The sequence below is a fragment of the Anas acuta genome, chromosome Z (assembly GCF_963932015.1).
Source record: "Anas acuta chromosome Z, bAnaAcu1.1, whole genome shotgun sequence".
NCBI classification, from domain to species: domain Eukaryota; kingdom Metazoa; phylum Chordata; class Aves; order Anseriformes; family Anatidae; genus Anas; species Anas acuta.
This window is the reverse complement of record NC_089017.1, coordinates 77,390,962-77,404,817: the sequence shown is the minus strand read 5'-3', so window position 1 is coordinate 77,404,817 and position 13,856 is coordinate 77,390,962.

The following is a 13,856-nucleotide window of genomic DNA, read 5'->3' as shown; positions in this document are numbered from 1 at the left end:
CCATGGCAGGGGGAGTGGAACTAGGTGGTCTTTAAGGCCCCTTCCAACCTGAGCCACTCGACATTTCTATGACTGTAGGATTCTGGGATTCGACCAAGAAGCCCAAGACACTGTCTGTGGCAGGGTCACAACTCTTTATTTTGATGACAACCAGATGTGCCCTGCTAAAGGCGCCGGGGCCTCTTGCAGGGCTGGGGAGAGTCCGGGTTGCTGTCGGCCCTCCTCTTCGGGGGGCGCCGGGGCCCCCCAGGTGAGCTGTCCCTGCCCTGGCCAGGAGAAGAGGGCCCGTGGCTGCAGCCCGGCACTGCAGCGTGTTCTGCTTCCTCCTCTTCAGGCTCTGAGAAGAGCTCCTCCTGCTCCTCAGGGATGGGTGCTGGACCCGCAGGCAGGGTGGCACTGGAGGCGCTGGGCAGCTCCTCGATGTCAGAATCCTCCGCGCTGCTGGAGGAGAGCAGGCTGGTGACAGGAGTGTCCCGGGGGGAGGCAGCAGGGCTGGGGGTGGCCTCCAGGCTGTCTTCTGGCTCCCAGGTGTCTTGGGAGCCCTCAAGCTCTGGCTCCCAGGTGTCTTGGGAGCCCTCGAGCTCTGGCTCCCAGGTGTCTTGGGAGTCTTCGAGCTCTGGCTCCCAGGTGTCTTCGGAGCCCTCGAGATCTGGCTCCCAGGTGTCTTGGGAGCCCTCGAGGTCCACCTCAGGGCCGTTGTCCATGGAGAGCTGGCTGGCAGGACGCGGTTCCAGGAAGCCCAGCTCCTCGAGGTACTCCTCGCTGCATATCTCCCCCATGATGGAGATGAGCCGCTGCACAATGCTCACCGTGTGGCCCTGCAGCAAGGGCCGCAGCTCCCGCACCAAGGCGTGCTCATCCAGCCCACAGCGGCACAGCCAAGCGACGACGGTGGCCTCCAGCATGTCCTGGTCCCACCAGGCAGCATCGAAGAGCTCCCTGGCTTGCTGGCGCACCCAGGAGCGCAGCGGACCCAGGACTTCGAGGTGTTCCCTGAAGAGGGCTGCCCATTCCTCGGGCGGGAGGCCTCTCACGGCAGGCTGGGGCATGGGCTCTGCAGCCCCCTGCTCGTCCTGGGGGCTGTCGTCTTGCGCCTCTGCATCGGGGGCCACCTGCACCTCCAGGAAGTCGTCTTCCGCCCAGATGGAGTAGCGGATGGAGGTGATGCGCTGCCTGCAGAGGGGGCAGGTGCTGCTTCTCTGGACCCAGCGCATGACGCACCCGAAGCAGAACTGGTGCAGGCAGGGGAGGATGTAGCTGGGCTCCTTGCACACCCCCTGGCACACAGGGCAGGTGATGTCCTGGGCCTCAGCGCCCATGGTGTCGGCTCGCTGCAGCGGGCTGGGGAGAGCTGCAGATGGGGAGCTGCTTCCCCTGGCTGGCACCACTGCCACAGCTGCTGTGCGCTGCAAGAAGGAGAGAGGCCAGGGTCAGTGGCTGAGCCAGGGCAGGCAGCGGCAGTGCCCCGGCCCCTCAGCAGGACAAAACCCCAAGCCCAGCCCCGGGGCACGTGTCGCCTCACAGCTCACCTGCACTGCTGCGAGCACTCCTTCCACAGCCCCGGCTGCCTGAGCCAGGCAGGGCCGGGGAAACGCAGGCACTGGCTGCGGGGACGGGCACCGAGAGCAGCTGCCAACGGCCCCACAGCACAGCTCCAACAAATCTCCCAAGAGATCCTTGCTCGGCACTCCAAGCCTCGCACAAACGCTCAGCGGGAGTCCAGGCACGAGCCAGGCTGGGCCAGGCTCTGACGGCGCCCCAAGATAAGCAGCGAGGGCCGTGAGGTCACAGCCCATTGCTGGGTGACCTCACAGCCCACCGCTGGGTGACCTCAGAGCCCAGCGCTCTGGGTGACCCCCAAAAACCAAAGCATGTGTCTGAAAGCACTTGCCAGACATTTGGTGAACCCCAGCAGCTTGGCTGCCATGACCACTTCCCTGGGAGGCCTGTTTCAGTGGCCAAGCCCCGTGGTGGTGTACAATCTTTTCCTCACCTGCAGCCAGAGCCTCCAGTGGCCCATCTCCTTGCCATTCCCTCGAGTTTTGGCAGTGGCCCCAGAGAGCAGAGCTCAGCGCCGGCCCCTCTGCTGCCCTCGTGAGGAAGCTGCCGGCCGCCATGAGGCCTCCCCTCAGTCTCATGCAGGCTGAACAAACACGCGCACCTCATGTGCTCCTCATCCGTCTTACTCTCCACATCCTCCACCACTTCCAAGCCCTCCTTTGGACACTCTCCCATAACCTGATGTCCTTCTGTTAGTGTGCTGCCCAAAAGTGCACCCAGGACTTGAGGTGATGCTGCAAGAGCGCAGAGCAGAGCACAGCAATCCCTGCCCCTGAGCGGCTGGCGATGCCGTGCTGGAGGCACCCCAGGATGCTGTTGCCCCTCCTGGCTGCCAGGGCCCGTGCTTGAATCACATTCAACTTGCCATCGACCAAAACCCCCAGATCCCTCTCTGCAGGGCTGTGCTGTCCATACAGCCAGGGTTGCCCCTTGCCAGGCGGGGAATCCCTCACTCGCTCTTGCTAAACCTCATATTGCTGGGGATTGCCCAGCTCTCTGCTTTGTCAAGATCTCTCTGCAAAGCCTTCCTCCCCTCGATGGAGTCAGCCACTCCTTCCTGTTTAGCATCATGCATAAATGGACTCCAGATGCCCTCAAGTCCTACATGCGAGTCAGTCGGGACAACACTGAAGAGAACAGGCCCTAAAATGGAGGCCTGCACAAGCCCCTATGACTGGCCGCCACCCTGATGCGACCCCATTTACAATAACCCTTGGAGCGCGACCCGTCAGCCCCTTGTTCACCCATCGCATTATGCATTGCTCTAGCTGTGTGCTGCCCAATTTGTCCAGAAGGAGACAGTGAGAAGCTGTCTTGAAGCTGTGCTGAAATCCAAACAGGTGCCATCAGCTGGCTTCCCCTGGGCAACCAGATGGTTGGCCACTTCATCAAAGGAAATCAATGGGGGTGGGCGGTGATGGGGAGGGGACATCGATAGGGCAGCTGACCTAAACCAACCAAAGGGACATTCCATAGCACCTGATGCCACACTCAGCAATAAACAGGGGGTTGCCGTGGGCAAGGGGGCTGTTCCTCCTGAACAACCACTGCATGTTTTGATGCCCTGCTTCCCAGGACATGGCTGAACATTGCTCGTTGATGGGAAGTAGAGAATATTTCTTTTTCCTTCTCTCTGCGCTTCCCCGCGGCCTTATTGTTTCTTTTGTTTCTTTTTCTCCCCATTCCCCTGCCCTTTAAGTAAACCATTCTCATCTCCAGCCTCTTTGTGCTGTATTTTCTCCCCCAATTTAATAGCCACTCTTCTGTGTTCACAATGTTATAAATGGCTCAGGATTCAAATTAGGATTAAATAAAAAAATAGGATTTATTAAAAGAATATAAAGGAATAGAGTTAAGCAAACAGCGCTGGGTGCACCAGGAGTCTCCGCTCCACCAGGACGCACACCAGTTACATCAAGCAGCTGATTTTTATGCTCCTAGACTAATCCATATTCATTACTACTTCTAACAAAATAGATTATTATAATTAGCTTCCGGGATCCAGTTCCTCCTACTGGAGCATGCGCATCAGTCTCCTCTGGGGGTCTCTAGGGGTCTTTCATGCTGAAGGCTCGTAGTCTTCCTCTCCCCCTTTGTACTCACTTGGCACCATTCCAAGTTTATGGAACACTTTCTGCAGGTCTTGTCTCCCAACCATCCTTCAGCTTCTTTTTTCTTCCTCTTAATCTCTTGGCCCCCCCTGGCCAGATACCAAGGATCTCATAACAGTCACCAGCAGTCACCAGTTATTATCAGTTGTTCTGAAACTCCCAAACAGGTTGACGACTCACGAGCAATTAAAACATTCCTTTCCCAGGTATTCACAGTCATCTACATAACATCTATAGCAGTGTTAAATCAATCTCGAAGAAGACAGGAAAAAAAAGCTGTAACTGTTAGAAATAGAAGTCCGGAATAACAAAAGCAAACAGGTTCATAAATTTAAGGAGTGCTTTCTGAAGACGTGATAAATTGACTAGAATGAGGGGGAGACTGGGACACACTGCATCTGTGGTTCAAGAACTAAATTGCCAGTGCAGGGCCCAGAGGCAGACAGGATTCAAACAGCATTGTTCTTTATGGACACGAATTGTTAACACATTCCTCACATAATTAATAAGGTAATTAATTAATTAATTAATTAATACTAATGATAATAACCTATTTTTTAGAAGTAGCAATGAATATGTATTAGTCTAGATGCATAAAAATCAGCTACTTGATGTAACTGGTGTGCGTCCTGGTGGAGCGGAGACTCCCGGTGCACCCAGCGCTGTTTGCTTACCTCTATTCTTTTAATAAATCCTATTTTTTTATTTAATCCTATTTTGAAGACTGAGCCATTTCTAACAACCTCATTTGGTTTCTTCCTGCCCAGCTCTCCAGCCTGTCCAGGTCTCATTGTACTCAAAATTCTCATTTGTACTTTCTGTAGTACTAGTGTTATGCTTGTGCCATTTGGTTGGAAAGGTGAAATTGAGAATTTTCTTGATACTAGTAGGGACTCTGTGTTCAGAATATACCCCTGGCCATTCATGGGTAGCTTCTTAGCACAATAATCAGTACAACTGCCAGCAATTGCAAACAGTTGTCAGAGTGGCTAACAGATATGAGCACTGCTGGCATATGTCTGTCTATGAGGAAGCCCATTCCTTCTTGTACTTGCTGCTCATCACTGTCCCCACTCAATATCTACATACTGAATTAATGTGATTCCAGCAGGTAACCTTACTTCTTCTAATGTCTTAGCCAATTCAGCATGTGTTGGTACAAGTCTGTGTTAAACCTCTGGGGTAAATGAGCAAAAAAGGCTGTATTACTTCCAAAGTAAAAGCAAATTTGTCTTGTTCCTGCCGTGGTAATGTGACCAAAAGATGTCTCTAACACCAACGACAGCCATCATTTAAATCCTGCTGTCTTAAGCAGATTAGGTATGTCAGACAGACTGGGTGCTGTGGCAGTCAATGGTTTAGCAGCTGCATTCAACTTTCTGTAGTCTACTGTAAGCCACCATGTCCTTAATATTTGTAACTGGCCACAGTCCTTTTTGGCGCCCAACGTGGGGCTCAAGGGTTGAGATAACAATAGCATTGATTGAAGTATTTACAACTAACATCTTGATAGTCATAATGCTCGGTTTTCTGGCAATACTTTTCTGTGTGGATATGTTGTATGTAGCCTACTCTCTGTTTTCTTTTTTCCTTTACATCCGATCGGAGAAAGTGTTGAAGTCTGTGCTTGTTTTTTTTATCGTGTCGTGCTGTAACATACTGGCCTTCCGTTTTGTTTGGTATTCAGGCCCGGCATGGTTATCCTTCTGGTCTCCTGGAGATTATCTTATTGAAAATATTAAGAATTACAGCGCCTTCTTTTTTGCCCCTAGCAGTCAATCAGTGGATAATATCGGGTGTGGTGCCTTCTACTTTTCTCCCTGTGGGCTAATTCCAGCATCCTTTCAGTATATTGGATACCCTAGGTCAGATATTATCCTCCTATTACTAGGTCTTGTGTTTGTCTTCTTCCCCAAGGTAAAGCAATTTATTATTATATTAATATGTAATAATATTATATATTATAATATTATTATATTATATTATTATATTATAATAATTATTAGCAATATTATATATATTACTATTATTTCTATAATAATATAATTATTAGTATATTATACTAATACATATATATACATATATAAGTATAATACTATATATACTATATATATATATATAGTTTATATATATATATATACTAATATACTATACAGTATATTATACAAATATAATTATATACTATATAATATTTTTATTATTTATATTACTATTATTACTACTAATAATAGTAGTAATATTATATTATATTATATTACAATATAACTAATATATTATATGTTATAATATTATTATATAATATTATTATATTATATAATATTATCCAAGGACCTGTCTCCAGACAAAGTTGTGGGTGGCAAGGTGTGTGGGGGGATTTGGGCAGGTACCTATCACGGTTTTCTCCTCCAATGGTTCTAAATTTCACCCCTGAACAAGTACAAAATCCAAGAAAACTGGTACAATGTTTGAAAGACGTATGCCCTGACCCTGGCAATACTAGAGAACTCCACCAGCTTGCTGCACTCTGCTGGGGTCTGGCTTACGCCTATCAGATGTCAATTAACATTGCCCAGCACCCTCAAGAGGATAGGGAGGTTCTTGAATTTGATGATGAGACAGCACACACTGTGACCACCCCAGAGGACCGACCATCTATGGTATCAGTCGCCCCTGTAGTAAAGACGAAAGAGTGGAAACGGAGATCAGGTCGTTTAGTACGGGAAGAAGCTCCTCCTACAGATGAGGGAGAAGAAGAAAAGGCAAGCAGCTCTAAAGCAGCGTTATCACAGCAACATCACAAAGAGACTGAAATCACAGATGAATCAGAAACTACTCGGTCTCTGTCCTTGAGTGAGCTGCGAGAACTACGAAAAGACTTCAGTCACCATCCAGGTGAGCACATCCTCACCTGGCTGCTTCGGTACTGGGATAGTGGGGCCAATACCCAACAGCTAGAAGGCAATGAAGCCAAGCAGCTGGGATCCCTTTCCAGAGAACGGCCCATTGATAGAGTAATTGGAAGAGAGGCACAAGTTATCAGCCTCTGGAGGCGAATCCTAACAGCTGTGAAAGAAAGGTATCCCCATCAAGAGGCTATTGTCTACCAAGTAAACAAATGGACCACTATGGATCAGGGCCTCCCGCAGCTGCGGGAATTAGCTGTGCTGGAGATGCTTTATGGTGATTTAAACAACGCCCAGGTACCTAAAGACCCCGATGAAGTTCAATGCACAACATCCATGCGGCGGAAGTTTGTACGGGCGGCACCCCTAACACATGCCAGCACACTGGCAGTAATGGGTTGGGAGGAGGGGATGGGGCCAACTGTGGACACCGTGTCCAATCAACTTCATAAACAGGAAGAAAATCTCTCTGCCCCAGTACGGGGCTGCATTTCAGCTGTGGAGAGACTGTCCCAACGGCTAGATGAACACATAGCTTCGTCCTCACCTAAACGAAAAAATCTTTCGGCCATCAAGCGCCAGCAGTCCCCGGCTCAAACAAGGGAGAATCCGGGACGCACAGCGCGAGGCACCTTGTGGTTTTATTTACGTGACCATGGGGAAGATATGAGGAAGTGGGATGGTGAAGCGACCTCGGCCCTAGCTGCTCGGGTACGTGAGCTATGGAAAGATAGAGCAGCAACAAAGAGGGCCCCTAAGAGGATTGCTGCTCCAGTTTCTGTTGAACAGTCCCCCAGAGGCAGTAGAAGGAATAGTATTACTCCTGACCCTGACGAAGAGACTTCTGCTTCACATTTGGAAGAAGTAATTGATAGATACTCCGACCAAGACTAGTGGGTTCCTGCCTCTGGCCAGGTAGAGGAGAGGGACAACCGGATTTACTGGGCTGTGTGGATTCGATGGCCTGGCACACCGGAACCGCAAAAATAGAAAGCTTTAGTGGACACAGGCGCACAGTGTACCCTAATGCCGTCAGGCCACCAAGGGGCAGAAGCCATCTCTATCTCTGGAGTGAAGGGGGGATCCCAAGAGCTAACCATATTGGAAGCTGAAGTGAGTCTAACTGGGAAGGAGTGGCAAAAGCACCCCATCGTGACTGGCCCAGAGGCTCCGTGCATCCTCGGCATAGACTACCTCAGGAAAGGGTACTTCAAGGATCCAAAAGGGTACCGGTGGGCTTTTGGCATAGCTGCCTTGAGCACAGAGAAGATTAAGCAGCTGTCTACCCTGCCTGGTCTCTCACAAGACCCTTCTGCTGTAGGACTGCTGAGGATTGAAGAACAGCAAGTGCCAATTGCCACTACAACTGTGCACCGGCGGCAATATCGCACCAACCGAGACTCCCTGATTCCTATCCATGAGTTAGTTCACCATCTGGAGAGCCAAGGAGTGATCAGCAAGACTCATTCACCTTTTAACAGTCCTATATGGCCAGTGCGAAAGTCCAATGGCGACTGGAGGCTAACAGTGGACTATCGGGGCCTGAATGAAGTCACACCACCACTAAGTGCAGCAGTGCCAGACATGCTAGAACTCCAGTACGAACTAGAGTCAAAGGCAGCCAAGTGGTATGCTACAATCGATATTGCTAATGCATTTTTCTCTATCCCTCTAGCAGCAGCATGCAGGCCACAATTTGCTTTCACTTGGAGGGGCATTCAGTATACTTGGAATCGACTGCCCCAGGGGTGGAAACACAGCCCTACCATTTGCCATGGGCTGATCCAGACGACACTGGAACAGGGGAACGCTCCTGAACACCTGCAATACATCGATGATATCATTGGATGGGGTAACACAGCAGAAGAAGTTTTTGAGAAAGGGAAGAAAATAATTCCAATTCTCTTGAAAGCTGGCTTTGCCATTAAACAGAATAAGGTCAAAGGACCTGCACAGGAAATCCAGTTCTTGGGGTTAAAATGGCAGGATGGACGTCGCCACATTCCGACGGATGTGATCAACAAAATAACAGTTATGTCTCCGCCAAGTAGCAAAAAAGAAACACAAGCTTTCCTAGGTCTTGTGGGATTTTGGAGAATGCATGTGCCCGGCTATAGTCAGCTTGTGAGTCCTCTATATCGAGTGACTCGGAAGAGGAACTCGTTCGAGTGGGGCCCTGAGCAACAAGAGGCCTTTGAACAACTCAAACAAGAAATAGCTCGTGCAGTAGCCCTTGGGCCTGTCCGTACTGGACCAGCTGTGCAAAACATACTGTACACTGCAGCTGGGGAGCATGGGCTCACCTGGAGCCTCTGGCAGAAGACCCCAGGAGAAACTCGAGGCCGACCTCTGGGCTTCTGGAGCCGGGGCTATCGAGGATCAGAAGCCAATTACACCCCAACTGAAAAGGAAATATTAACAGCATATGAGGGGATTCGAGCCGCTTCAGAAGTTGTTGGTACAGAAGCACAACTTCTCTTGGCCCCACGGCTACCTGTGTTCCATTGGATGTTCAAAGAGAAAATCCCCACTACACATCATGCAACTGATGCTGCGTGGAGTAAATGGGTAGCGTTAATTACACAGCGGGCTCGAATGGGAAAACCCAACCGCCCGGGAATCCTGGAAGAGATCATGGACTGGCCAGAGGGCAGGGATTTCGGAGCACCAACAGAAGAAGTAACTCGTGCTGAAGAGGCACCACCATACAATGAGTTGCCAGAAGACACAAAGAAGTGTGTGTTGTTTACTGACGGATCCTGCCGTGTGGTAGGGAGCCATCGGAGGTGGAAAGCTGCTGTGTGGAGTCCCACACGACAAGTTGTGGAGGCCATGGAAGGGGAAGGTGGGTCGAGTCAGTATGCAGAAGTGAAAGCTATACAACTGTCCCTAGAAATTGCTGAAAGAGAAAAGTGGCCGGTACTGTATCTCTACACTGACTCATGGATGGTGGCAAATGCTCTGTGGGGGTGGCTGCAACGATGGAAACAGAACAACTGGCAGCGCAGAGGTAAAGCTATCTGGGCTGCTACCCTGTGGCAAGATATTGCTGCCCGGGTAGGAAACCTGGCTGTAAAGGTACGTCATGTAGATGCCCACATGCCTAAGAATCGTGCTACCGAAGAACATCAGAACAATGAAGAAGTGGCTCGAGCTTCAAAAATTGAAGTGGCTCAGGTGGACCTGGACTGGGGACGTAAGGGTGAGCTGTTTGTAGCTCGATGGGCCCGTGAAACATCAGGACATCTGGGGAGGGATGCCACTTACAGATGGGCTCGTGATCGAGGGCTGGACCTGACCATTGAGGCCATCACACAGGTTACCCATGAGTGTGAGACCTGTGCTGCAATCAAACGAGCCATGAGGGTAAAGTCTCCCTGGAATAGGGGGAGATGGCTTGGATTTCGGTATGGTGAGGCCTGGCAGATTGACTACATCGCACCACTTCCACAAACCCGCCAAGGCAAACGTTACATACTCACCATGGTAGAAGCAACTACTGGGTGGCTGGAAACATATCCAGTAAAGCATGCCACGGCCCGAAACACTATCTTGGGCCTGGAAAGACAAGTGCTGTGGCGACATGGTACACCAGAAAGAATTGAGTCCGACAATGGGAGTCACTTCCGAAATAATTTGATCACTTCCTGGGCCAAGAGACATGGCACTGAATGGGTGTACCACATCCCTTATCACCCACAAGCCTCTGGGAAGGTTGAGAGGTACAATGGACTGTTAAAAACTATGCTGCGAGCATTGGGTGCTGGGACATGGAAACATTGGGCTATAAATCTACCAGAGGCCACTTGGCTAGTTAACAACAGGGGGTCTGAAAGCCGTCCTGGTCCTGCTAAAACAAAACCCCTACACACTGTGGGAGAAGCTAAAGTCCCTGGAGTGCATGTGGGGAAGTGGATGGGGAAGGCAGTGTGGGTTGCCCCTGCCATGGGAAAAGGCAAACCCACTCGTGGGATTGTCTTTGCCCAAGGACCAGGGTATACCTGGTGGGTAATGCAGAAAGATGGGGATATCAAGTGTGTGCCACAAGGAGATTTAACACTGGGAGAAAATTAATCTGTTATCCAAGTTATGTGTTGTAGGAGGACACTGCAGAACCAAGGACAGGTCAACTTGGCAAGGAACCGGGCAAGTGCAACAGTGATGTGAGCTAAGCTGGTGCTGGTGTCAAGAAAACCAACTTCGCCTGCCCTGAGTGACCACTTTGACAGATGAAGCTGAAACCATCAACAGTTTTTATGAGCATTTTGGGAAAAGACCTATAGAATAAAGAGAAGTACAGACATAAAAATGCTTCAATGGACAGAAACCAATGGTGATGAGAACATCTATATACTAAACTGTACCTGATTGTGACACAAATGTTATGGAATAAGGGGTGGAAGTTGTCTTGGGTCTGTCTGAGCTGGAGTCACCTTTTCCCTGCAGCAGCCCGCACAGTGCTGTGCTCTGCACTCGTAGCTGGAACAGCACTGATAGCACTCCAGTGTTGTGTCTATTGCTGCGTAGTGCTGGCACAGCAGCAGGACTCCTTCCAAGCCCCCAAGAGCCAGCAGGCTGGGGGTGGGCAAGTGATGGGGAGGGGACATTGCCGGGGCAGTTGACCTAACCCAACCAAAGGGATATTCCATAACACCTGATGTCACACTCAGCAATAAAAGGGGGGGCTCTCGTGGGGGAGGGGGCTGTTCCTCCTGAACAAGCACTACGCGTTTGAGGCCCTGCTTCCCAGGACGTGGCCGAACACCGCTCGCTGATGGGAAGTAGAGAATAATTTTTCTCTCTCTCTGTGCTTCCGCGTGGACTGATTGTTTCTTTTGTATCTGTTTTTCCTTCCCATTCCCTTTCCCTTTAATTAAGCCTTTCTCATCTCAAACCTCGAGTTCTCTGTGTTGTATTTTCTCCCCCTTCCTTCTGAGGAGAGGGGGAGGGAGAGAGCGGTTGTCGTGGAGCTTGGCTGCCCACCTCAGTAAAACCACCACGTCTTCAAAAACCCATTTGTGAGATCTTTAGAAATGGATTGTAGGCAATTTCACAGTGCTCAGGGGTTGGGGCCCTTGCTCAGTGAGGAGGGGCTGAGGCAAAGATGTTTGGTCAGACTGCAGAGGAACCTCAGGGCAGCCTTCTCATAACTACAAGGAGGGCAGCAAGACAAAGCCAAGCTATCTCAGCAGGGCATGGTGCGATGACCACAAACAGCAGGCATGGGGGTACAAATCACCAAAGGGAGATGGCAATTATTTGGGTGTTATATAAGGGTGTTCTGGTGTCCCACTGACCTTGCTGATGCTGTTTTAAAATAATTAAAAAAGCGAGGTAGGAATTAAAATTATTTCACTTATTGCGAACACAGAAGAGTGGCTATTAAATTGGGGGAGAAAATAGAGCACAAAGAGGCTGGAGATGAGAATGGTTTACTTAAAGGGCAGGGGAATGGGGAGAAAAAGAAACAAAAGAAACAGTAAAGCCGCGGGGAAGTGCAGAGAGAAGGAAAAAGAAATATTCTCTACTTCCCATCAACGAGCGATGTTCAGCCATGTCCTGGGAAGCAGGGCATCAAAACATGCAGTGGTTGTTCAGGAGGAACAGCCCCCTTCCCCACGGCAACCCCCTGTTTATTGCTGAGTGTGGCATCAGGTGCTATGGAATGTCCCTTTGGTTGGTTTAGGTCAGCTGCCCTATCGATGTCCCCTCCCCATCACCGCCCACCCCCATTGATTTCCTTTGATGAAGTGGCCAACCATCTGGTTGCCCAGGGGAAGCCAGCTGATGGCACCTGTTTGGATTTCAGCACAGCTTCAAGACAGCTTCTCACTGTCTCCTTCTGGACAAATTGGGCAGCACACAGCTAGGGCAATGCATAATGCGATGGGTGAACAAGGGGCTGACGGGTCGCGCTCCAAGGGTTATTGTAAATGGGGTCGCATCAGGGTGGCGGCCAGTCATAGGGGCTTCCGCAGGCCTCCATTTTAGGGCCTGTTCTCTTCGGTGTTGTCCCGACTGACTCGCATGTAGGACTTGAGGGCATATGGAGTCCATTTATGCATGATGCTAAACAGGAAGGAGTGGCTGACTCCATCGAGGGGAGGAAGGCTTTGCAGAGAGATCTTGACAAAGCAGAGAGCTGGGCAATCCCCAGCAATATGAGGTTTAGCAAGAGCGAGTGAGGGATTCCCCGCCTGGCAAGGGGCAACCCTGGCTGTATGGACAGCACAGCCCTGCAGAGAGGGATCTGGGGGTTTTGGTCGATGGCAAGTTGAATGTGATTCAAGCACGGGCCCTGGCAGCCAGGAGGGGCAACAGCATCCTGGGGTGCCTCCAGCACGGCATCGCCAGCCGCTCAGGGGCAGGGATTGCTGTGCTCTGCTCTGCGCTCTTGCAGCATCACCTCAAGTCCTGGGTGCACTTTTGGGCAGCACACTAACAGAAGGACATCAGGTTATGGGAGAGTGTCCAAAGGAGGGCTTGGAAGTGGTGGAGGATCTGGAGAGTAAGACGGATGAGGAGCACATGAGGTGCGCGTGTTTGTTCAGCCTGCATGAGACTGAGGGGAGGCCTCATGGCGGCCGGCAGCTTCCTCACGAGGGCAGCAGAGGGGCCGGCGCTGAGCTCTGCTCTCTGGGGCCACTGACAAAACTCGAGGGAATGGCAAGGAGATGGGCCACTGGAGGCTCTGGCTGCAGCTGAGGAAAAGATTGTACACCACCACGGGGCTTGGCCACTGAAACAGGCCTCCCAGGGAAGTGGTCATGGCAGCCAAGCTGCTGGGCTTCACCAAATGTCTGGCAAGTGCTTTCAGACACATGCTTTGGTTTTTGGGGGTCACCCAGAGCGCTGGGCTCTGAGGTCACCCAGCGGTGGGCTGTGAGGTCACCCAGCAATGGGCTGTGACCTCACAGCCCTCGCTGCTTATCTTGGGGTGCCGTCAGAGCCTGGCCCAGCCTGGCTCGTGCCTGGACTCCCGCTGAGCGTTTGTGCGAGGCTTGGAGTGCCGAGCAAGGATCTCTCGGGAGATTTGTTGGAGCTGTGCTGTGGGGCCGTTGGCAGCTGCTCTCGGTGCCCGTCCCCGCAGCCAGTGCCTGCGTTTCCCCGGCCCTGCCTGGCTCAGGCAGCCGGGGCTGTGGAAGGAGTGCTCGCAGCAGTGCAGGTGAGCTGTGAGGCGACACGTGCCCCGGGGCTGGGCTTGGGGTTTTGTCCTGCTGAGGGGCCGGGGCACTGCCGCTGCCTGCCCTGGCTCAGCCACTGACCCTGGCCTCTCTCCTTC